Source organism: Pan troglodytes, chromosome 11 (genome assembly GCF_028858775.2).
Source record: "Pan troglodytes isolate AG18354 chromosome 11, NHGRI_mPanTro3-v2.0_pri, whole genome shotgun sequence".
Taxonomy (NCBI): Eukaryota; Metazoa; Chordata; class Mammalia; order Primates; family Hominidae; genus Pan; species Pan troglodytes.
Window position 1 is genome coordinate 97,523,381 of NC_072409.2, and position 23,278 is coordinate 97,546,658.

General features: G+C 38.0%; 1 protein-coding gene across 3 annotated transcripts in view; it reads right to left on the reverse strand.

Moving 5' to 3' along the window:
* The window catches only part of ADAMTSL1 (ADAMTS like 1), a 1,017,570-nt gene that overhangs the window by 521,747 nt on the left and 472,545 nt on the right, over nt 1-23,278 (reverse strand). The gene's annotated exons all lie outside the window — the stretch shown is intronic.

Sequence of the window (23,278 nt, forward strand, 5' to 3'; positions counted from 1 at the left end):
AAACTATTATAACACGGATGTAATTCCCACTAAAAAATCTCTAGTAATTTTGATGCAATTATACTGAAAAGGCTTCTAAAACTTGAAAAGGCCAAGAAAGTAGATTTTAAAATATCACAGTTTTTATAGGAAAAAGGTATAAAAATGACCAGCGTCTAGGTATCAAAAGTGTCCCCAGTGTTTTAGGTCCAACAAAATAAATGAGATTCCCCACCTCCAGGCACAAGGCACGGCTTTGCTGTTATTAAATAGCAATGGAGTGAATCGACAAGAGACCCCACTCACTCATGACTGCCAAGAAGAAGGGCTCCTGTAGCTCCTTCATCTTATAGCCAAAGCAATCATTTTCCTTAGATGACCCCAACATCCAGCCTATAGTTAACAACCATAAACAAATTAACACCTCCGGTTATCTCAGCATACATTATTATCCAACCCTGTTTATCTTGGAGGGCTTTTTTGGACAGACTTACTTATACTAGGAAAGGTTAAAATTCTGTGGGTCCTCACTGTCAGTGTTTTGAGGTGGTGTTTTTTTTTTGTTTTGTTTTGTTTTTTTGTATTTTTTATTTATCTGTATGCTAGAATGGGTCCTGAGTTGTGTCTTGAGAAAACGTTGGTGCTGAATGCAAGTATCTTGTTTTCCGCCACTGGGAGGTGGGGAAGATTTCTCTTGAGGCGTTCTTCTTGGGACTTTGTCAACACTCCTGAGAGGATTTTGGCCAGACCCAGCACAGCTGATGATTACAGCATGTGGCTCTGCACGCTTAGTAACAGGGAAAATAGCTGCACTCCAGATGCTCACCATGGGGTAAACCTCTCTTGTTTACTGTCATGCAGTACATAAGCAAAAGCTGACTGAGAGAAATGAAGTTTGGGTTGCCTGAAAGACATTCCAACAAATTCCCTTCAGTTTAGAACTCAATATTGCAGACTGCCTTTGTTGATTTCTGATGCCACTTGTCTGCCCAGAAAACACCTGTGCATCTTAGTGCAGAAGTTACTGTGCTAGTTGTTAAGATTAGCATGCCCTACGTGTCAGTGTGTCATGATTACCTGGAGGAAAATTACCTCTTGGTTTCTGTAACAGAAATGGTTTGCTTTTCTCAAGCAATTATTTTTTTAATCTTATGGACACTATGAATCTCGTAAGGATCTCCCCTTCCTGCCCTATATTAGCTGCTAGAAAATCTAGAGCCAAATTTGTATCTCACTTCTAATAAATATATACAATCTCATGGTAGATATTTTGCTGAAATCTGGCTTAAACTAAATATTCTTATTCTAATTTTTAACCTGCCCAAATTTCATCAAATACTCATTTAGGATTTATTTGATCTCATTGCACATATTGTATTCTATTGTTTTCTTTAAAACCCTTTCTGGAACAATGCAAGCTATAGATGAATATATAAGATGAGACTTATCACTGTAAAAAGACAATTTGTGCTTCTCTGTGGCACAAATTGTGCTTCTCTGTGGCATTTAAACTATATATCCTTAAGTATTTGGACTTAAAAACCACTAAATATAAGATTGTAATTTCAATTGTTTTTCTCTTTATGGGATTCACTTTTTATTCCAACAATAATATGATGGCCAACTGTATTTTTATTTATCAAGTACTCACCACGATTAACTCCTGTGTTCAGAAATTAATATATTGATGAAGAGAATGTGTAGCTTAATTTTTTATGTTTAGGCTTGTCATGAAGTTTTATCTCTACATATTGCATATGAACTCTCCACACTTAGGATCTATGACACAAGAGGAGCCCTAAGAATTATGGAGTTCAATTCCTAATAAGAACTACAACACAACTAGCTGCACTAAGTCTGGATGAAATGATTTCAATAATATGAATATAGGATAGCCATTCTGATTGGATAAAAGAGAGAACTGGGCGACCAGCTTCTTTATATAACTCAGGATATTTGGTACAATTCTGGAAATATACTTGATTATCAGTGCAAATTTTTTGATTGGTGACTGGAATGACATTGAGTTATGTACATTAACCAGTTTACATCTTCCAGAAGATACACAGAAAGTAGTTCTTGAAATAATTTATTGACATGGCCAATATATATATTCTTGACGAGGTCTTATATTTCAGGAATTAAGCAAAGAATCTGAAACTCTGTTCAATTTCTTAAAAAAAAAAAGAGGTAGAAATTGGGATTATTGAAATAAAAAGAAATCTGAGATCTCTATATCATTTAAGAAAGGGTAGAAATATTCACAAATTTTAAATTTATTGAAGTCAAATATAGGTGTTAAAATTCAATGCTATTAGGACTGGGTGCAGTGGCTCACACCTGTAATCCCAGCACTTTGGGAGGCCGAGGAGGGTGGATCATGAGGTCAGGAGTTCAAGACAAGTCTAGCCAAGATGGTGAAACCCCGTCTCTACTAGAAGTACAAAAATTAGCCGGGTGAGGTGGCAGGCACCTGTAATCCCAGCTACTCAGGAGGCTAAGGCAGGATAATCGCTTGAACCTGGGAGGCGGAGGTTGCAGTGAGCTGAGAGGGCACTACTGCACTCCAGCCTGGGTGACAGAGCGAGACTCCATCTCAAAAAAAAAGAAAAAAAAAATCAATGCTATTAAACAACAACAACAACAAAAAAATTGAAATAGAATACTTAAATTCCAAACCAGTAGAGAGGAAAAAAGGAGATCAGAGAAAATTTAGAAAATGAAAAGTCTAGAAAGGAAGCAATTAAAACAAACAAAAAAAGGCAGCAAAGGAAAATTCTGTTAAATATAAAGTCCAGGCCGAACATGGTGGCTCAGGCCTGTAATCCCAGCACTTTGGAAGGCAAAGGCAGGCAGAACACTTGAGGTCAGGACTTCGAAACCAGCCTGGGCAACATGGTGAGACATTGTCTCTACAGAAAATGCAAAAATTAGCCAGGCATGGTGGTATGTGCCTGTAGTTTCAGCTACTCAGGAGGCAGAGGTGGAAGAATTGCTTGAACCGAGGAGGTAAGGGCTGCAGCAGTGAGCTGTGATTGTGCCATTGCACTCCAGCCTGGAAGACAGAGCGAGACCCTGTCTCAAAAAATAAAACAAAACAAAAAAATTAAGTATAAATAGGTATAAATAAATCATTAATAAGAAGTATAAAAGACTAAATTTACTTATGAAATAGAAAAAAAATAACAAAATCCAGATATCTATTTACAAAAAAATGTGTAAAATTCAGGGACATAAAAAGGTTCAAAATATAGGATTTAAAAACTAGTTGATGAATATTATCCAAAATAAAACAGGCCTAATTTTGTTAAATATCAAACAAAGAAGCATTAATAGGCATAAATAAGAACATTACATATGAAAAAAGATATAAATTCCTCATCAGAAAGGTACAGCAATTTTGAATGTTTATGTACCTAACAATACTGCCTCAAAATACAGAAGGCAAAATTTCCAGAACTATTAGAAGAAATTGAGAATTTCAGAGGAAAACTTCAAAAACATGTCATTTGATAGATAGATCAAACAAAAAAATTAGAACAGAGAAAATGTGAACAACTAATTCATAGCTCTGAACTCAACTTCTAGAGTGTGAATACTTTTTCAAGCCTACAGTTACAATAAATGGCCTGGTAATCTGTCTTAAAGAAAGTCTAAAAAACCATTTTATAGTTAATGTTATTTGATTATAATGCAATTAAATTCAAAATCAATTAAAAAACAAATGAAAATAAATAAACTAGAACTATGTGTGTAAATAAGGATAAATCTCGAAAACATGATTTTAAGAAAAAAGCAAGTGGTGTTATATACTAAGCGAAATAATTTTAAAAATGTAACATTAATACTATATATGATTTATAGATGCCTACAAATTTAGTAATAATTTAGAAATGCACATGAGAATAATGAATACTACCTTTGGGATCATCATACTTTGGGTGAGGAAGGAAGGGGATGAAATATAGTAAGGCTGTATAGGAGGATTCCATCCCATGGTATCATTACTATATGTCTTTAAGACTGGTGAAACTTGGCAATGGGCACACAAGTTGCCTATTGTGTATGACTATTTATTTACCTTATATGTTTTCTTCACATTTTATATATTTAAATATTTCACAATAAAACAGTTTGTTATATTGGTACCTATCCTTACAGGTTTTTCTTTCTATATATTATATCCTAAATATAAAATATTTAGCATATCTATAAAAATACATAAAAATGAGATCCCAATGTATATATTAATTTTTGAAAGTTATTTATTCACCTAACAATATTTCGTGAACATCCCTTACCCATCAATAAATATACTTCTACCACATCATTTATAAGACCTTTGGTATGTACGGACAAATTGCTTTCTTGGACACCTTGATTTTTGTCCATGAAAGCATAGAAAATTTGGGTAACTATGAAATTTAGAGCTTTAAAGAAAGGAAGATGATGATTAAAGAATATAGTCTTTAATATTCAGCTCATTGTGCTTTCTCAAAAATAAGTGAGAAAGATTGCTGAGAAGAAATCCAACACAGCAAAGAAATTCTTTGGAGTCAGTCTAAAGGATCCGAAAATGTTAAACAGGGAAACATAAAAAGACACACGATGACTACATGCAGAATACAATATAAATCAAATTAAAATGTCACAAAGTGAAGAAGCTGGATCAGATTATTAGGTAAGCATATAAGGAATAAAAGCAAATTTGGATAAAGGTACACAAAATTACAGAATGAGCCCAGGTAAACCTTCTGTCAAGTAGAAAAATCAAAAGGGAAAAGAGAGCCCCCTTATTAAATAAAGAAATTCTCAAAATTCTCAGAAAGGAGAAAAACATTTTAAAATTTTGCATGAAGAAGTCTGATAGCAAATTTGTGGGGAACACAGAAGTAATTCTGAACCCAAGTATTCCAGTGTCTTTAATGTGATATAGTCCCTAATTACACTGGCTCCAGTAATTACCTCACCACTAACCATCATGGTTGAGAAATCATGCAGAGCTAAAAAACTGAACCATATCAAATCGAAGGTTCAACACTCAGCAATTTGTCATTTTGTTGCCTTTATTTTGAAATGGTAAACCAGTGATCATTTTCCATGAACCAACAGTATATTTTCAAGTTCGTTTAAAATAACATTCTTCAGCACTCTTTATCAAGCAACTCTTAGACAGTGAGTCCTAAAAGAACACTAGTACTGCAACAAAGAGGGAGGGAGTTAGAGCTAAAATAATATTTTGTTGATTTAAAAAAAACAGTTAAGCACAGATATGATGAATTAATGGTTTTCGGATGCTTGTTTTATTATGCATTCTTTGACTTCGCTGGCATTTATATGCTGCCATAAAATTATTACTATCATCTGAGCTTGGAATAGAGAAGGTGCAGGTGGGGAGAAACCTACTTGAGAAACAAGAATGAGTAACCGACATTCTCACATCATTTACAACAAATCCTGCCACCCACTGCCTATAACTCCTTTCCTGCGCCATGTGTTGCTAGTTTGGGACTATAAATGTGACAAGCATGAAGTGAAATGTCAGCCAAATACTACTGGAGTGGGGAAAACCACAATTCATCATGTATCAAGGATTTAAGAATTAATTTTTTGCTTTTTAAAAAGAAGGGTGAAATTTTAAAGGTGGATAACCGTTTTAACCATAGCCAAAGTTAAAACTGAATATTCATTTTACAGCTAACATTACTAAAAGCTTTTGGAACTCTTGTATGGAAAAGGTATTGCAAAAGGAAGGGCTAGGTAGCTTGAATTCTTTATTATTACCTGTCTTCAAATTAAATGTAAATAAACAGCATTTTTTGTTTAAAAATTCTTTATGACTAACGTACTGTTTGAAATAATCTCAAGGAGCAAGGTGAAAGTAAGAGAAATCTTTTAGAACCATATCAAAGTAAATTCCTCATTGTTTTCAGTGGAGACACTTCATTCATTTAACCATAGAATGAGTAACACCACCCCTACCCTCAAAGGATGTCTGGCAATTGGCAACACTAGATCTTGGAGGATAATGTGGGAATCTGGGTGGATCATAAAGCCAGACACCCAGGGAATAGTCCAAGAAATGCAGGCAAAGGGTCAATTCTGAGGAAAGATTTAGGTGGGAAAGTTGGTGGATCAGATTTTCTATGTTGGGTAAAAGAGAAAAATAGCCCAGACTCTCCACAATAGCATCATTTAAATGCCTCTGCCCATCCAAATTTTGCTTGTAATGTGACCCCATTTGACTGTGTGCTCTGGGAGGGAAGGAAGCACAGTATTTATGTCTGCATCCCCAGGGAGTTGGCACTATAGGAGGAGTTCAGTGAATGTGTATTACTGAGTGGACACAAAATATTGGAAGATAAAGTCCCAAAGTGTAGATTTAGAAGCTGTACACAGAGGCAGTTCTCTGCAAGATGTTTACAAGGCATGTTGGAAGAGAATGGGAGAAATAAGAGAGACAAGGAAAGAGTAAGGTGATCTAGGAGACATGGAAGTACAATCAGGAGAGCTCATTAAGCACAACAACATCAGTGGGAGGAGAACATTTCCGCATTAAGGTGCTCTGTAGTGACAAGTGGAGGAGGAATGTCAAGGAAAGGGAGCACTGGTAAAAGGAATCCTATTGGGTTTGACCCAGAGGACATCAGAGATCCAACCACAATTCAGCAGATGGCAAGATTGCCTATGAAGTTACAGGAGGCAAAGGAATGAGACATACACATCCCGGTGGGGCAGGTACCCCATTCCTGATGCCTATGAGGGTGTTTTTGGATTCAACACTCTTCAAATAAGACTTCTTAGGGAGCTGTGAAAGAGAGAGATGAGGGCATTGAAGGAGGAAGGACCTAACATTTGCTAAGTATCATCAACATGATCAGGTACTGATATGGTTTGGCTCTGTGTCCCTACCAAAATCTCATGTTGAATTGTAATTCCCAATGTTGGGGGAGGGACCTGGTGAGAGGTGATTGAATCACGGGGCAGATTTCCCTCTTGCTGTTCTCGTGATCATGAGTTCTCATGAGATATGGCAGTTTAAAAGTGTGTGGCACTTCCCCCTTCACTCGCTGTCTCTCCTGTTTTGCCATGTGAGGATGGTGCCTGCTTCCCCTTTGCCCTCCGCCATGATTGTAATTTTCCTAAGGCCTCCCCAGCTACACTTCCCATACAGCATATGTAACTGTGAGTCAATTAAACATCTTTTCTTCTTGAATTACCCAGCCTCAGGTCTTTATAGCCCTGGTCTCAAGTATGCCTTTATAGCAGTGTGAGAACAGACTAATACAGGTACCAAGCATTTGGTAATGTAAAGCCTCAAAATATGGTCCACAAAGCAATGAGCAGCAGTATCACCATTACCTGGCAGCCTGTTTCAAATGCAGAATCTGGGGCCTATTCTAGACCTACTGAATCAGAATCTGCATTAACCAGACCCCAGATGATTCATATGTACAGTAAAGTTTCAGGAGCACTGTTGTCAATTTTCATAAAAAGGTATTCAAAAGTAGAGGAATGTAACATTTTTCCTCCATACCTGAACTTGGCCTCATCACAGGCCCTCAAGTTCTAACTGGCTGGAAGAAAAACTACTTTTCATGTGTAGCCTCAAGGTAGGACAGCGTCTTTCAGTTTAAAATAGTCTTGCTGTGGCAAAGATCTGATTAATTCAGGATCTAACCTTAGTCCAAGGGGACAGTCAACCAGGATGTGTCCATCGTCTCAGAAGCCTCACATCTGTTATTCATTGCTCAGTAACAAACAACCCTGAAACACAGTGGCTTAAAGTAATTATCACTTTAAAAATTTTTCTGATGATTCTGGGGGTCAGCTGGGCAGTTCTGGTCTGAGTTGGCTTGGCTGATCTCTGTGGGTAGCTGATGACCCCATGATCAGAGAACCATTTCTCTGTCCTAGGCCTACCTTTTGCAAATGAAAGGCCTTAAACATGTACTCAAATGCCTTAAACATATACTCAAAGGAAAAAAGTCTTTAACCCGGGGTGACAGTGTCCTCTCCTTACCACTTTCTCCACAGCCAAAAGCAGTGTCTACAGAAAACTCCCTGAAGAGTCACGGAAAGACAATAGCTACAAGAAAGTATAGAAGACTTTGCGACATTTGTAATTTAAGTTACCTTATTTAATAACTCCCTTCCCTCACAAAACCCCACAGTCCTATAATATAGAATTAATAGATTAGGAAAGTTAATCTTAGTGCATTTCAGAAACTCTCAAAGGGATGGTATGTACATGGTTGGGCCAGAAATGGATCCTAGTCTAGCTGTCCCCTTCTACCCCATTTAAGGAAATGTCTAAGGAGAGAACACAGGGTTTACTTCACATTTACTCAGATGTTCTATTGTTTGATGTTCTGTTTCAGTGCGATCTTACTGCAGTTTTCACGTGTTCCCTCTGTATATGTGTCATCCTTCAATTTGGCATCTGAAAATCATTTGGAAGTCTGTACAGAGGACCAGACTCGCAGAGCTGTGTTATAATGAGCATTGCTCATCATAACTTAGAACTTTGTTAGTGGAGATCTCTATTCAGTAGGTGTTCAGTAGGGCTGAGGGGTAATTGCAAGAAAACCACAAGAAGTACACTGTGATGTCATTCATAATGCAGTCTCACACATATTCAGGGTACATCCTGAAGCCCTGGTCTCCTTCCTGCCATTAACATACCTCTAAACAGGCTCTGGATTTTATGGCTCCTTTGTTTCTCTGGAGATACTGATATTTCTTTCTTTGCTGTACTCGAAGACTCCATGTGCCAGTAGAGGTTCTCCAAAACAAACATTCCTCACACTCTTCCCACCCTAAAGCAGTTCTCGCCATTAAAAAAAGAAAAACGTAATCTTACCACAGTTGAAAGGAAAAGTGGCTATATTTAGACATGCGTTTTGGAGTTATCTCTCCTGCCAGGATTCTGGAAAAATTAAAATTTCCAAACAAATCTAAATGAGAAGGTCACATGTGATAAGACTGTGAGATGTGGCAATATGCTTGGCAACTAGTAATATAACCATTTCTAGAGTTCACTACAGAAAGACGTAGTCTTCACTGACATCCTAAAGACTTAACAGATCTCTGAACTTGAGCCACCCTTTTGTATTTGCCAGCCTAGAAAACACACACATAATCATGGTAAGTTTTTTTGGTTTTAAAAGCCACTCATTTTCCAAGGCACTTTGCAAGGAAGAGCATGCTACCTGCCCCCGGTCAAAATTCTCTAGCAGCAAGTCAATCTACACAATCATTGCATGAGTCTGCTTTATCATTCTCTTGCACCAGCAGCTACAGGAGAAGCAGAAGCAATCAGGAAGAAGCCAAGATGTAGTACAGGAAAAATATTTCATCGACCTGTCTAGAAACAGTATTTTACATGCTAGGGAAGGGAAAAAGAAAACATCTAAAACCACTACACTTTAAATTAAAGGTGCAAACATCGATGTTTTTCTTTCATCCCTTGGCTGTCTTTAAAATCATCCTTACTGATGATGGTGAGATAGTTCACCAGGAGCATGTGAAGGGAATCAAAGTCTAATTCCCCCTCTTCTGCTCCAAATGGGTTCTCGGTGATACATAGTTTTAAAAATTGGCTCATTTTTCTTTCCCTGCTTCTTTACAGAGCCAGTAACATCATGGCCCTTCATCAAGTGTAAATTCCACATTTCTACACACATTTCATTAAAGGAACCTTCTCCTTCTCTGTGAAAAAGAAGAAAATTCTTTCTTCTCCAAGTGAAGGCTTCTGTTGTATTAACCCAATCTCAACCAGCAATGTGGGATTATGTCACAGCATGTAGTGAAGGAGTCAGAATGTCCCAGACAAATGTGAGGCCCTATTCTAAAATAGGCATAATGCCTTGGGCAAGAACCTTAACTTTTCTAAGCCATAGCTTTATCATTTATAAAATAGGACTAATACTTGTCCCAAAAGTTTCTCAAAAAACTAAAGATAAAATATCCAAACAGTACCTGGGACAAAGTACGTATTCAATAAATGGTAGCCATGATTGATATTACTATTATACTGTAAGAAAGCCAAACACAAAGACCTACTGATTTGTGACAGCAAGAAGAAAATCAAACTTTAAACATGAGGGAAAAGATGAATGGAAAACCCAAATAATTAATGTAGTGATTAGCCTAAAGGGAAAGTCCAATGTAAGCATCATTATTTAAACCAAACATACAAACATTATCATTTCACCCCAAAGCATTTCCACCCATTCAAGTGCATTTCATTTTCATGATTTCAGCCAGAATAAGAACTCAACAGTCTAGAGAAAACCGCATAAATACTCAAATATTCTAGCACACCTTCTGGGACAGAGGAGATGAACTAGCAGGAGACACACGCTACCCACATGGGTTTTCCATCAAGACCAATTGGGATGTCTGTAGCTCCTTCAGCATAAAGGGTTCTCTTTGGTGGGAAGGATCAATTCCTCTCCCTGCGTTTTGTAACAGCTCATGCTGCATTTGTTTGGGGCATGCGTTCACCTGACGGACTGTAGTAAATGAGGAAAATAGAATGGACAGAAACGGAGGTGAACTCAGCCTTAATGAGAAAAACATGAAAACACAAAATTCTTTTTTTAAATGATGTTCTAATATATAAAATGTGAACCCTCCAGATTGACCAAGTCATGTGAAAGCTTATTCATGAAAATGTGCACTTTCTTCCCTCCCAGATTTTTCATTAAACTGCTCTTTGCCTCATGTGTAAATGGCAACTTTTTATGTTCTTTTCCCAGATGGGATGACCAGAAGAGTAAAGCCAAAGAGTAAAAAATTATTTATAACTGAAAAATGACTATGAGGGTTATTGGTGGGGGAAGGGAGGGAAGAAACATCAAACTCAAATTTGCTGTATAGTATCTATGTAAAATATACCTATTCCTTAATTTTTATTCCCTTATTTCCTTAATATGTTTTATTTCTACCTTTATTTCATATCTTCTGTTCATTCTGCTTCTTTCCCATTTATTATGCCTCTCTTTTTGTTTCACAAATTGTGCATTCATTCTAAATCTTCCAGTTTCTCATTGAGCCAATTTCTTCTAATTTTTTAATCTTTTGTAATCCTTCTTCCCCCATACTCTAATTTCTAGAGTCTTACAGTGACAATATAACATTCAAATTAAAAGAAAAGCTTAGGGAATGCATAAGTGGAGGAAAGGCTGTTAAAATAAACAGTGAGAAATCTTAAAACAGTTAAAATAGATGAAGAAATAAGAACATAGAGGGGAAAGGAGACAGCAAGGATAAAGAAAGAATGAGAAAAATGGGAAAGTAGGCAAATAGTCAACAATTTCTTATTTTAACAGCCCCTGGGTACTCCCAAAATTCAGTGATCCCATTCCGTATGTGCTTTATTTCTTTATGCCCATGGAATGGGAAAACAGGAAGGGGGGCTTTAATGAAAGCCTTTAATCCCCAATGGAAGGATGGAGTAAAGGAAATGGCCCAAGAATGTAAAAATGGGAAATGCTACTCATTTCTTAATTTACTCACTCACTTTTACACCTTCTTACAGTAATTGTGCCTTTTCTTTTTTGTTCTATGACATAGTTTATGTTTTTTCTTTCATCTCATAGTCATCATTTTTCTATTTTATGCTCTCATCCGGTATAAAACCAGTTTTTCTTTTTTCCTTTTCCCAAACTTTAAAGACAGCCTGGAGAGCCTTCGTCAGCCCAATCAGCTTCCTCTCCCACGCTATCCATGCCTGTCCTGGTCCTTCAGCTCATTCTCATTGTCAAAAGACAAAACAACAACAAATTTAGTTACAGATCTAATTGTCTATCATTTGTAATTCATGAATCTGGCAGCTTCCATTCTACAAAATAGAATGAAAGCCCCCACTGGGCAATGCCAAAAACAGTGGATTTTGTAAGGTGGGAACAAGGAAACTGAACAATAGGGGGAAAAAAAGCTGACTGCTTAATATCAGGTTACTTCAACTTACATTTTTGCAAGGGTTAGAGCAGAGGGGATTTCCTCATTACCCTGACTCAGGTAGATTGGAATCTCTCGATCTCACAAAAAACTAGTCTGTTTTGAAATCCATCTGTTTCCTTAGAGTTTCTGTTTGATGATGTGGCGTTTAGCATGAGTGACTCCATTTGGTTTGGTCTGGTCTGTTGGGGCCTAGTGCAGAAGCTTTGTCCAAAACGATGGCCTCCTATCATTTTTGTTTAACACCTTCTAGCCCCTTACCTTGGTGACTACCCTTCTTACTTTCAGAAGATGACACTGCCTCCTTCCTTACAGAAAAAAGTAGAGGCTCCCTCATGTTTCTGACTCCTTCGTGAGTATCTGATATTCTACTTACTTTTTCTTGCTTCTGTCTGGTTTCACATGACCAAGTATCCTGCAGCCCAAAGCTAATTCTTCATCTGGATTCTCAACCCTATCCCTTCCAAGGACCTTACTCTATCAATTATGTTTATTCCCTATCCCTGTCTTGATCCCATTAACCTTTGTAATGAAAAACAAAGAAACAAACAAACAACAACAAAAAACTACTTATTGATATGGGACTGGTCAGAGGATGACATGACCAGAGAGGAAGAAGAGGCCAAGGAATGAAAGAAAAAAGAGATGAACTTAATGTCCATAGTAGGGATCTAAAGTGGGCATCATGAGAGCCAGAAAAGAGAAGGAAGAAGGAGGGAAAGCTGATAAGGGTAGGTAGAGGAGGAGAAAGGCTTGTTCTGAAGAGGGTGAGGTGTGAGAAATGCGATATTGCCAGGGGAATGATTTGGATCTACTTCAGCATCATGGAAGAGACATCAGCAAAGACATTTTTCTGTTTGGATGTGCTTCTCAAGTTAATATCTTAAGTTGATATATCTCATCTTTAAAATAGAAATAAAACAAGTAAGCAAAATTTAAAAAGACCTCTCAATCCTATATCCCTCCCTGGCTTAGTGCCAAGATTCTTGAAAGATTTTCTTTATTCAAGGTCTCTACTTGCTTACTCTCATTACACTTTAGAAAAATAACTCAAAATAGCTACCATTTATTGAGTGTTTACTATGTGCCAGACACCTGAGCTTCACATACACTATTTCCGTTAGTCCTCAAATAACAATCCTTGCATTTTAATTTGGTTAAAGCCTCATTTCCTAGGTCAAAGGCAGAACTAGAAGCAGGTCCCTTGTCCTCAGAGCCATGAGATATGAGTTAACAAAAGCAATCTTAATTCCTCCTCTCGCCACCCTTTTACACAGAAGAGAAAGAAAGGGAAGAACGAAGATGCCTTTTCCCAGAGAAGAATCAAGTTCTCATCATCAGCGGGCTCATCGAAGGTGAAGTGCCAAGACGCTGGCACCCCAGCAGCTTTCAGGGTGCTGAGAAACACATTGCCCACTTGAGGTTATGAGTATAGAGACAGAATTGGGGGGGAGGGAGTCTATGTCTACTAGGCCTTTCCAAATATATTTATAAAAGTTAATCTCTCAGCCAGGCATGGTGACTCATGCCTGTAATCCCAGCACTTTGGGAGGCTGAGGCGGGCGGATCACCTGAGGTCAGGAGTTCAAGACCAGCCTGGCCAACATGGTGAAATCCTGTCTCTACTAAAAATACAAAAAATTAACCGGGCGTGGTGGCACGCGACTGTATTCCCAGCTACTTGGGAGGCTCAGGCAGAATTGCTTGAACCCAGGAAATGGAGGTTGCAGTGAGCCAAAATGGCGCCACTGCACTCTAGCCTGGGTGACAGAGTGAGACTCTGTCTCAGAAACAAAAACAAAACAACAACAAAAAAGTGAATCTTTCACAATTCAAATGTAGTCCTGTTGCACAAACTGAAATTCCCTCCTGATGAATTTATACTTAGAAATGCCAACGTCTGCATTGCATTTAATGAATTTAAGTTAAACAATGATTTCAGTTTTCACAGTCACTCTTGAAAAAATTAAGATCTCGATATCTGGATGTAGACAATAATTCTACTATCAGAAAGAATGCTTTAAACAAAATGTAATATTCACTGAGTGCCTACTATAACCAGACACTATTCTATGCACTTACGCAGTTCTCATAACAAACTTAAGCAAGAGGTGCAATTACATTATCCTCATTTACAGATTAGAAGTCCATAGAGAAGTTAAATAACTTCCTTGAGTTTACACAGCTAGTAAATGACGCGAGAGGGCTTGAACCCATATAATCCAATTTCAGAGCCCATGGTCTTAACCGTTGTCTCAAACTTCTTCTCAGTCTATATTCATAAAGTCAAATTCAATAAATTTGAAGAAAACTCTATCAGGCTCTACCTGTGAGAATTTCGAGGATTTGTTTTCACAAACTGGCTGCTCTGCTCTTGAATCAAAATGAAATTTCTATGATAATGTTTGATAAGCAACATGTATAAAAATAAAGATTTAAATAAAAACATGTATTTTATTTTAAATAACTATTTGTAAGGGTATTCGCAATGGCATATAGACATGTGGTCAATCAAATAGTGTAAGTTTTCTTGACTATCTGAACAAACATCAACATTAAGTCTTTTTTTTGAGACAGTGTCTCTCTCTGTCGCCCAGGCTGGAGTGCAGTGATGCGATCTTGGCTCACTGCAACCTCTGCCTGCTGGGTTCAAGTGATTCTCCAGCCTCAGCCTCCCAGGTAGTTGGGATTACAGGTGGGTTCCACCATGCTCAGCTAATTTTTGTATTTTTTAGTAGAGATGGGGTTTCACCATGTTGACCAGGCTTGTCTCGAACTCCTGACCTCAGGTGATCCACCCACCTCGGCCTCCCAAAGTGCTAGGATTACAGGCATGAGCCACCGCGCCGGGCCCTAAGTCTTTTATTTCTATTACATCTGCTTTCTGTGTTGAAGGTGAACAGCTGTTTGCAATTCTGTTTCTTCTTCTTCAGTATCTCTCAAGTTATTCTTCTCTCTTCATTCCCTCAATTCACTGCTTTCTGTGTTGAAGGTGAACAGCTGTTTGCAATTCTGTTTCTTCTTCTTCAGTATCTCTCAAGTTATTCTTCTCTCTTCATTCCCTCAATTCTCTGCTTTCAGGTTCTCTCTCCACTCTCTCACCTCTCACCCTCACCCATGTTATCTCTGACAGCCCTTGACATTTCCTTGCAATCTTGCATTATACATATCTGTGTACATATCTTATCTTTCCTATTAGAACCATGTTCTTAATAAATATTTTTGAATGAGTGAATGTTTATAAACTCTAAGGCTTACAAGAAATATCTTAAAATTCTGTTTATGATTATTTTACTTTGGGAAATGAGAGCAAAAGGAATGTATTATTTACTGCATGGGAAGTTTCTGCAGAATATTATTTCTGGAACAGAAGAAGTGAAAGGTGAAGCCAGCTGGACTTCTGGGTCGGGTGGGGACTTGGAGAACTTTTCTTTTACAAGAGGATTGTAAAATGCACCAATCAGCACTCTGTAGCTAGGATTGTAAAATGCACCAATCAGCACTCTGTGGCTAGCTAGAGGTTTGTAAAATGGACCAATCAGTGCTCTGTAAAAACACACCAATCAGCACTCTGTGGCTAGCTAGAGGTTTGTAAAATGGACCAATCAGCAGTCTGTAAAATGGACCAATCAGCACTCTGTAAAATGGGCCAATCAGCAGGACATGGGCAGGGACAAAAAAGGGAATAAAAGCTGGCCACCAGCCAGCAGTGGCAACCCACTGGGGTCCCCTTCCATGCTATGGGAGGTTTGTTCTTTCACTCTCCACAATAAACCTTGCTGCTGCTCACTCTTTGGGTCCACACCACCTTTATGAGCTGTAACACTCACCGTGAAGGTCCATGGCTTCATTCCTGAAGTCAGCGAGACCACAAACTCACCGGAAGGAACCAACTCCAGGCACAGAAGGAGGAGTCATACTAAATATGTTGTGAAGTTAGTACATTTTTGTTTGATCGTGTATAATGAATTTAAAATAAACGTATTTGTCAGCACAAATCAGACAAAAAAATGATGTACCTTTACATATTTCTACATTTTGTCTACCTAAGGCAGGTAAAGCCCAAAACCTGAACGTTGTGCACATGTACCCTAGAACTTAAAGTATAATATAAAATAAATAAAATAAAAAAAAATAGTAATTAGCCCACCAGTAATCAGTTACAGGATATGACTGAGGTAATAATCCATAGAAAAACAATGACTGGCTCTTTCCTCTAATGTAACAGCCTTAGAATAAATGAACCAGTAAGGACTATTCTCTATCAGAATAGTTCATTTCTCCTAATGCGGAACTGAGGAAGAGCTCCATGAGTTGTCTCAGCTCTGGTCAGGAGTGAGTGTACTATGGCTGGCACATTCTTCTTGTCTATATGATGGGTATCTGGTGATCCAGGCTGATCCCTTTACTTTGAAGTGAGCAAGATGTTTCCCAGTGCCCTGAAAGCTACCGAAGGTACCCATGCCAGTGACAGGTATCTAGGAAACAATTGACAGGTATTTAGAGTATTCAAATCATAGTCCCAAAAGACTGACTATTATTAACCATTGTCAGCTCCATTCATCCAAGGGGGATAATCCCCCAGCAGTTGAACATCTAGCCCTGGAATAAGTGATGTGAAAATGGAGAGGGGTGGTTGATAGGTGACTGATACTATTTTCTTCTTTAGTGCATCTAATAAATGGACAAGCCTACTGCTTTTTAAAACCATTAGGTCATGTAGACAGGTGAGGCTGAATAGAATCCCACTCATTTGGACAATGCGTTTGCTTTAAGGAGTAAGTGTGTTTTGTAGGTGAAACAGGAATAATGTTTAAAAAAGAAAAATCTGTCAGGCCAAGCGCGGTAACTCATGCTTGTAATCCTAGCACTTTGGGAGGCTGAGACAGGAGGATTACTTGAGCCCAGGAGTTAGAGACCAGCCTGGGCAACATGGCAAAAACCTGTCTCTCCAACAAATACAAAAATTAGCCAGGTGAGGTGGTGCAAATCTGTATTCCCAGCTACTTGGAGGCTGAGGTCAGGGGATCGCTCAAGTCTGAGAAATTGAGGCTGCAGACAGTGGTGACTGCACCACTGTACAATTGCTGGGTGACAGAGTGAGACCCCATCCCAAAAAATTAAAAAAAATTAAATAAATATAAATAAAATAAAATATCTGTCAATGCATAGTCCCCTATTGGCAAGTCAGTATCTCTCTTTCAGAACTGCACCTTTCTTTACGGCTCCAAGGAAGGACCAGGGCAAATGCTAGGGCAAAAAAAGAGTAGGCATTAGCAAAGGTAAGGGGTTCCAAATCTGTGCTGCCTATTAGGCTCATTTGGATAGCTTTTAAAATTGCTGATGCCCAGGCCATACACAAGTCCAATTAAGTCAGAATCTCCTTGGGTAAGGCTGGTTGTTTATGATTTTGAAACTCCTCAGGTGATTCTGAGGTGTAGCAGAAAGCTCCCCAGATGGAAAGTTCCTAGCCCAGTTCCTAGTCTATGATAACTGCCCAATACATGCTGGCTACTATCATCCCTTTCAGGACTTGGAGATTATGGGGAGCTGGGGACAGTGGTAGGAGATACAGGTGGGGAGATATGTGTGTCATGGCATTCCCTATTGCTCCTAGTAGCTAGGTGAAAATCCTAGAGGGAGAATGCTATGGGTAGCAGGAAAGACCAAAGTAGGGAGATTTTGCCCTGTTTGTAACTTGGCACTCTAGAATGGGACAATGCTATGTCCTTTGTATTAGCCTGGGGAATGTGCAGCTGAGTAAACTCTTTGGTGTGGCATGGTTAGGCTGCTGGATGTTGGCAGTGGTGTCAAGTGTAGATCTCCAAAATCTCCGTTGGGTTTAGAAGAGCCCCTGTTGGCAGATAATGGAAGGTATTACTACCCCAGAGGACAATGGGAGAGGAGAATCAGTTTGCAAATTTATGACTCCTAACTTCCGAGGGCAGAGCCAAACCAATCTGCATCCAGATGCCACCTTAGGAAGAAAAAAAGGGAGAAAAGATGATATGAAAAGATTGTTGTAAACCAAAAGATGACTGGAATATTATAAGGCGCTACCCATCCAGCATAGCGGTTGGCTTATAATCAGGATTAAGTAATTTCATTAAATGATGCCACATTTTTTGCACGTTTATAAATAGGTTAAATTCCAGATGACCTCACAGAAAAGTGGAAAGCTCTTTGGCTTGTGATCAGCCTAGAATAAATTCTCAATAAATGTCAGCTGGGACAATTAATTCATAGGTTATTTTGTGACATAAGGATTAATGATCAGACTTCTGGGGACTGAGAAGGTCAACTAAGAGTAATTAAATCATAGAGTTGGATGGGAATAGACTCCAGAAATAATCCAACTTAAACCTATAATTTTAGAAATTATAGCAGGAAGTTCCAAAAGGTAAGGGATTCCCTAAGGATCATGCAGCTAGCCTCCTTCAGGCTTTCCCTGATACCAGCCTCACTCTCACTTTAGGAGTTATAATATGCCCAGGACAGAATCTTCTTTATGGTGTGGCTTCAGCCCAAGCATTGTGAATAAGTGAGGAAGTGAGATGATTCCATAGTTTGTTGCTTTGTCCCATTTAGTGTTATTTTTTGCTATGGGTATTATTTTATTATGATTTGTCCCATATTTCAATCTGGAATCAGGAAGTGGTTAGGTATACAGAAAGCATATATTTTAGAGAGCCCCACATGTAACCAAAGCCTTCAATACTGTATTATCTCTATGACAGATGGGAGCAAGCCTTCAATTAAGAGCCAAACCAAAAGACCCTGATGATAGAGCTTAGTGATTATGTGTTTTTATAATGTTGGTGAACACACATTACATTTAGGAAAAATCAGACTTGTGAAATTTGGAATTTGGTTGTGTAGTAATGGAAAGAGCCTGAACTAGGGGTCTGAAGACCTCAGTTCAAGCCCATTATTAAGACCTTGGGGAAGCCTCTGTCCCCTCCTTCTCCCTTAGTTTTTGATCTGCTATGAAATGTAGATGATTCTTGCTGTACTTCTCATAAGGTGGTCATGGCAATCAAATGAGATAGTTATCTTAAAGGTCTTTGTAAACTGCAAAGTGCTGTTCCCATTATTCCAAAAGAATCCCAGTCACGGCATGCGATTACCTTTCTGGTTACTCATTCGTATCCTTCCCCAGGCCTCTCTTCTCCAAACCCTAATGAAGACATTTATTGATTTTCCTGCTGGTACTACCTAGACCTGAGAGCTGCATTTTCTAAGTCAGTTTCTAGGTTACTTTGTTATGTATTCCCTCTTGTTTTAAGTGCTGTACGGTAGACAAATTTTATTTTGCTACCTCTAAGCTCTCAGATTTTGCTCTCTAAATCAGTCATTGAGGAAGTGCAGTTGAAGGATTTGCTATTGACTTTCAAGTCTCTTTGTTATTCAAGCCAAATCTTGTATTAATTAAAAATTTCTGTTGTCTGGAATGCAAAATTTATTTTATAATAAAACGGGCTATTTTGCCCGTGTTAGAATTACCTGGAACATTATCCCCATTGTGGTGCCTGATGGTGAGAAAGCATGTTCAGAGATCTAACATCAGAGCTGAGCCCAGAGCCCTTGTGGGGAAGAAACTTCGTTTTATTTATGTAACATATCTACCCTTCAGGCTCTCTGGGTTTTGTCAAAAGCCACATCTGGCAGCAGAGAGAGATTCTAAACTAGAATAAGATTTGCCTCCTCACATCCTAAAGCCCACATTTATTTGTGATTGTGAAATGCATTTTCCAAAATTCATCATAAAAATTCATCATAAAAAAAGTTGATAAATTTTTAGTGGCATGTATTTCATGCTTCTAAAACCCTATTCGATATAACTTTGCTATCCTTTTGTGTTTAACAATATATGTTCAAAGAAATACATAAACCTATCACAATAATAAAACTATTATGCTTTAGCAAACATATATTTATAAAGAAATAAAAATACCCAGTAAACCTAAGTGTAACAACTCAGATAATATCAGATTCCATTAAAAAGAAAGACCTCCCTCTTGTGTCTAGTGTGTTTTTAAGGTTTGGCAATATATGCAGCTTGCAATGTGATATAAGTTTCAGATGTACTCCACCCTTATTAAAATACCAAACTGCAGGAGACAGACACTTGGTGTTTAATCAGAATGTATTATTCTAATGATGGAATGCATGATAGCTATGCTGAACTTTATATCAAAAAGCAAACTTGATTCAAGATCTTTAAACAAGGTCAGAGTAGATAATGCATATACACACATATGGCTCAAAAAACAAAGCATCAGAACATGAATAAAAATTGTATAAGTATTACAAAACTAAGGACTTATTCTATCTGAATCCATGTATTACTTAAAGCAAGAATTTAGTTTTTAAATTGAGATATGTTGTTACTCAAATATAGCAATTAAAAAAACAATTGGATATGAAGGTCACAAGAATTCCAATAAAAAGCTTTTACTCTCTTAAACAATGGCTTTCAAGGCAGCGTCTTGTAACAATCAGACCAAAAGGCAATATAATTTAAAATGACTACATCTAGAATATTTATACATCAACACTTCCCTCAATTTGTATGCTAATTTATAATTTGAGATGAACACCTGGGATTATGTACCTCAATTTCTCTATCTGAAAAAAAGCAAGGGTAATATCAATTGTGTTCATCTACATCCAATTAGTTAGAAAGTTGTGCCTGGCTCATAATTGGCACTGCTGGAAATGATAGGAAAGAGCTGTGCTTTCTTTCTTAAAAAAAAAAAAAAAAAGACGCTCTACAAACATACCTTATTTATGTATGAAATACACACACAACCCAAAAGAGGACATACTGCTTAGATATATAAGTAATGATAAATAAAATGAAGGCTATAACAATTTCTGTTACCAACGCTATCAACACAAATATGAACAGCTATCATTTATTGAGCCATTGGCATGCATGAGGCACCCTGCTAAGTGCTTTACGTAGGTTGTGTCATTTTAAAACAAAAATTTTTATTATGGATTCGGGGGGTGGGTACATATGCAGGTTTTCATACAGATATGTTGTGTAATGCTGAGGTTTGGGCTTCTAGTAACCCATCACTCAAATAGTGAAGAGTGTACCTAACAGGTAATTTTTCAACCCTCATCCATTCTCCTCCCCTTTGGAGTCCCCAGTGCCTCTTTTTTTTTTGAGATGGAGTCTTGCTCTTGTTGCCCAGGCTGGAGTGCAATGGTGTGATCTCAGCTCACTGCAACCTCCGCCTCCTGGGTTCAAGTGACTTTCCTGCCTCAGCCTCCCAAGTAGCTGGGATTACAGGCACGCACCATCACATCCAGCTAATTTTTGTATTTTTAGTAGAGACAGGTTTTCACCATGTTGGCCAGGCTGGTCTCAAACTCCTCATCTCAGGTGATCCACCAGCCTCGGCCTCCCAAAGTGCTGGGATTACAGACATGAGCCACCACGTCCAGCCCCCAGTATCTATTATTTTCATCTTTATGTCCATGTGTACACATTGTTTGGCTCCCACTTATAAGTGAGAACATGTAGTATTTGATTTTCTGTATTTGAGTTATTTCACTTAGCTTAATGGCCTCCAGGTAATGATAAGACAAGCAAAATGTTGCTGCAAAAGACAGTTTCATTCTTCCTTACGGCTGCATAGTATCCATGGTGTATAGATACCGCATTGTCTTCTTCCAGGCATCCATTGATGGACACTTAGGTTGACTCCATGACTCTGCTATTGTGAATAGTGCTGTAATAAATATACAAGCGTGGGTATTTTTTGATACAATATTGTATCTTTTTGATACAATAATTTCTTTTCCTTTGAGTAGATACACAGTAGTAGGATAGATGGGTCTAATGGTAGTTCTATTTTTAGTTCTTTAGGGAATCTTCATACTGTTTCCCATAGTGGTTATACTAATTTACATTCCCACCAATGTGTATAAGCATTCTCTTTTTTCTGCATCCTAACCAACACTTGTTGTTTTTTGACTTTTTAATAACCGCCCTTCTGACTGATGTGAGATGGTAGCTCATTGTGGTTTTAATTTGCATTTCTCTGATGATTAGTGATATTGAACACTTTATCATATATTCTTGGCCACTTGAATTAACAACAATCATATGATATAGATACAATTGTGATATCCATTTTACAGACAAGAAAACTAAGATTTAGTAAGGCTAATTAATTTGCTTGAGATCTCACAACTAGAGAGTTGTGAGGTCGAGTTGTGAGTTCAACTAAAGAACTCTAATTCAAGAGCCTATGCTATATCTAGTGAAGTATGAGCTTTTCTTAAAACATGAAATCTCTTTTAAAAAGTATTACATTAGCCAACTTTTTTCTATATAAACTATAGTTAATAGATCAGTTTCAATACTACCCTATAACATTACACAGTTCCAGTTCCTTTCATTGACATATTTACACATATCTGCAAGTGAAGAACAGTAACTCTAGAATGGAATCCTCATTCTGGGTATAAACAAAGTTAATCAGGAGGCAAAGTATAAAGAACACATATCAGTTTGAACCATCTGTGAACTACCATGTTTTATACTTTCCTCACAAAATCCTGGAGAAAATAGTAGTGCCCTAAAATCTCAGTGGTGATTATTTATTCATTACTTGATGTCTACAATTTTTACATATCTGCAGTAAATGAATGTTACTGAAATGATCATAACATGGGCTTATAAACTGATCAAACATATTCACCATCCAGGATGATGGTTCTAGCCTCACCACAGAAGGCAGTATGTGATACAATTGTGATTGCCCATTAAAAATAACATAAAAAACTTCAAAGGCAGCATGTGAGCATAAAGAAGGCAGGCAAACTTTGGAGGCAGACTATTCTACACTCCAATCCTGCCACTACTGTCTAAGAGTTGTGAGACACTGGGCAAATCACTTGCCCTCTTTCAGTCAATTTCCTCTTCTGTAAGATGGTGACAAAAAATCTGTCTAAATAAAATATGCAGGAAAATGGATACATGCTGTACTTATGCAACAAGTATGAGTTCTACTGCCTTTTGTCCCAGTCATGGACCGCAGGCATCTCTACAAAGGCATGCCCTGTTACCACAGCAGTCAGCATGGGAGCATCACTCTGGTACAGCAGTGTGTTTTAACATGTGCTCATGGTGAAAGTCGTGTAGTGGCAATAAAAGGTTAACTGATGTTTCATATTGATGAGGCCAGAAAGCATGTGATACACTTTTAAAAGACTCCCTCAGCCAGGCGCGGTGGCTCACGCCTGTAATCGCAGCACTTTGGGAGGCCAAGGCAGGCGGATCACGAGGTCAGGAGATGGAGACCATCCTGGCGAA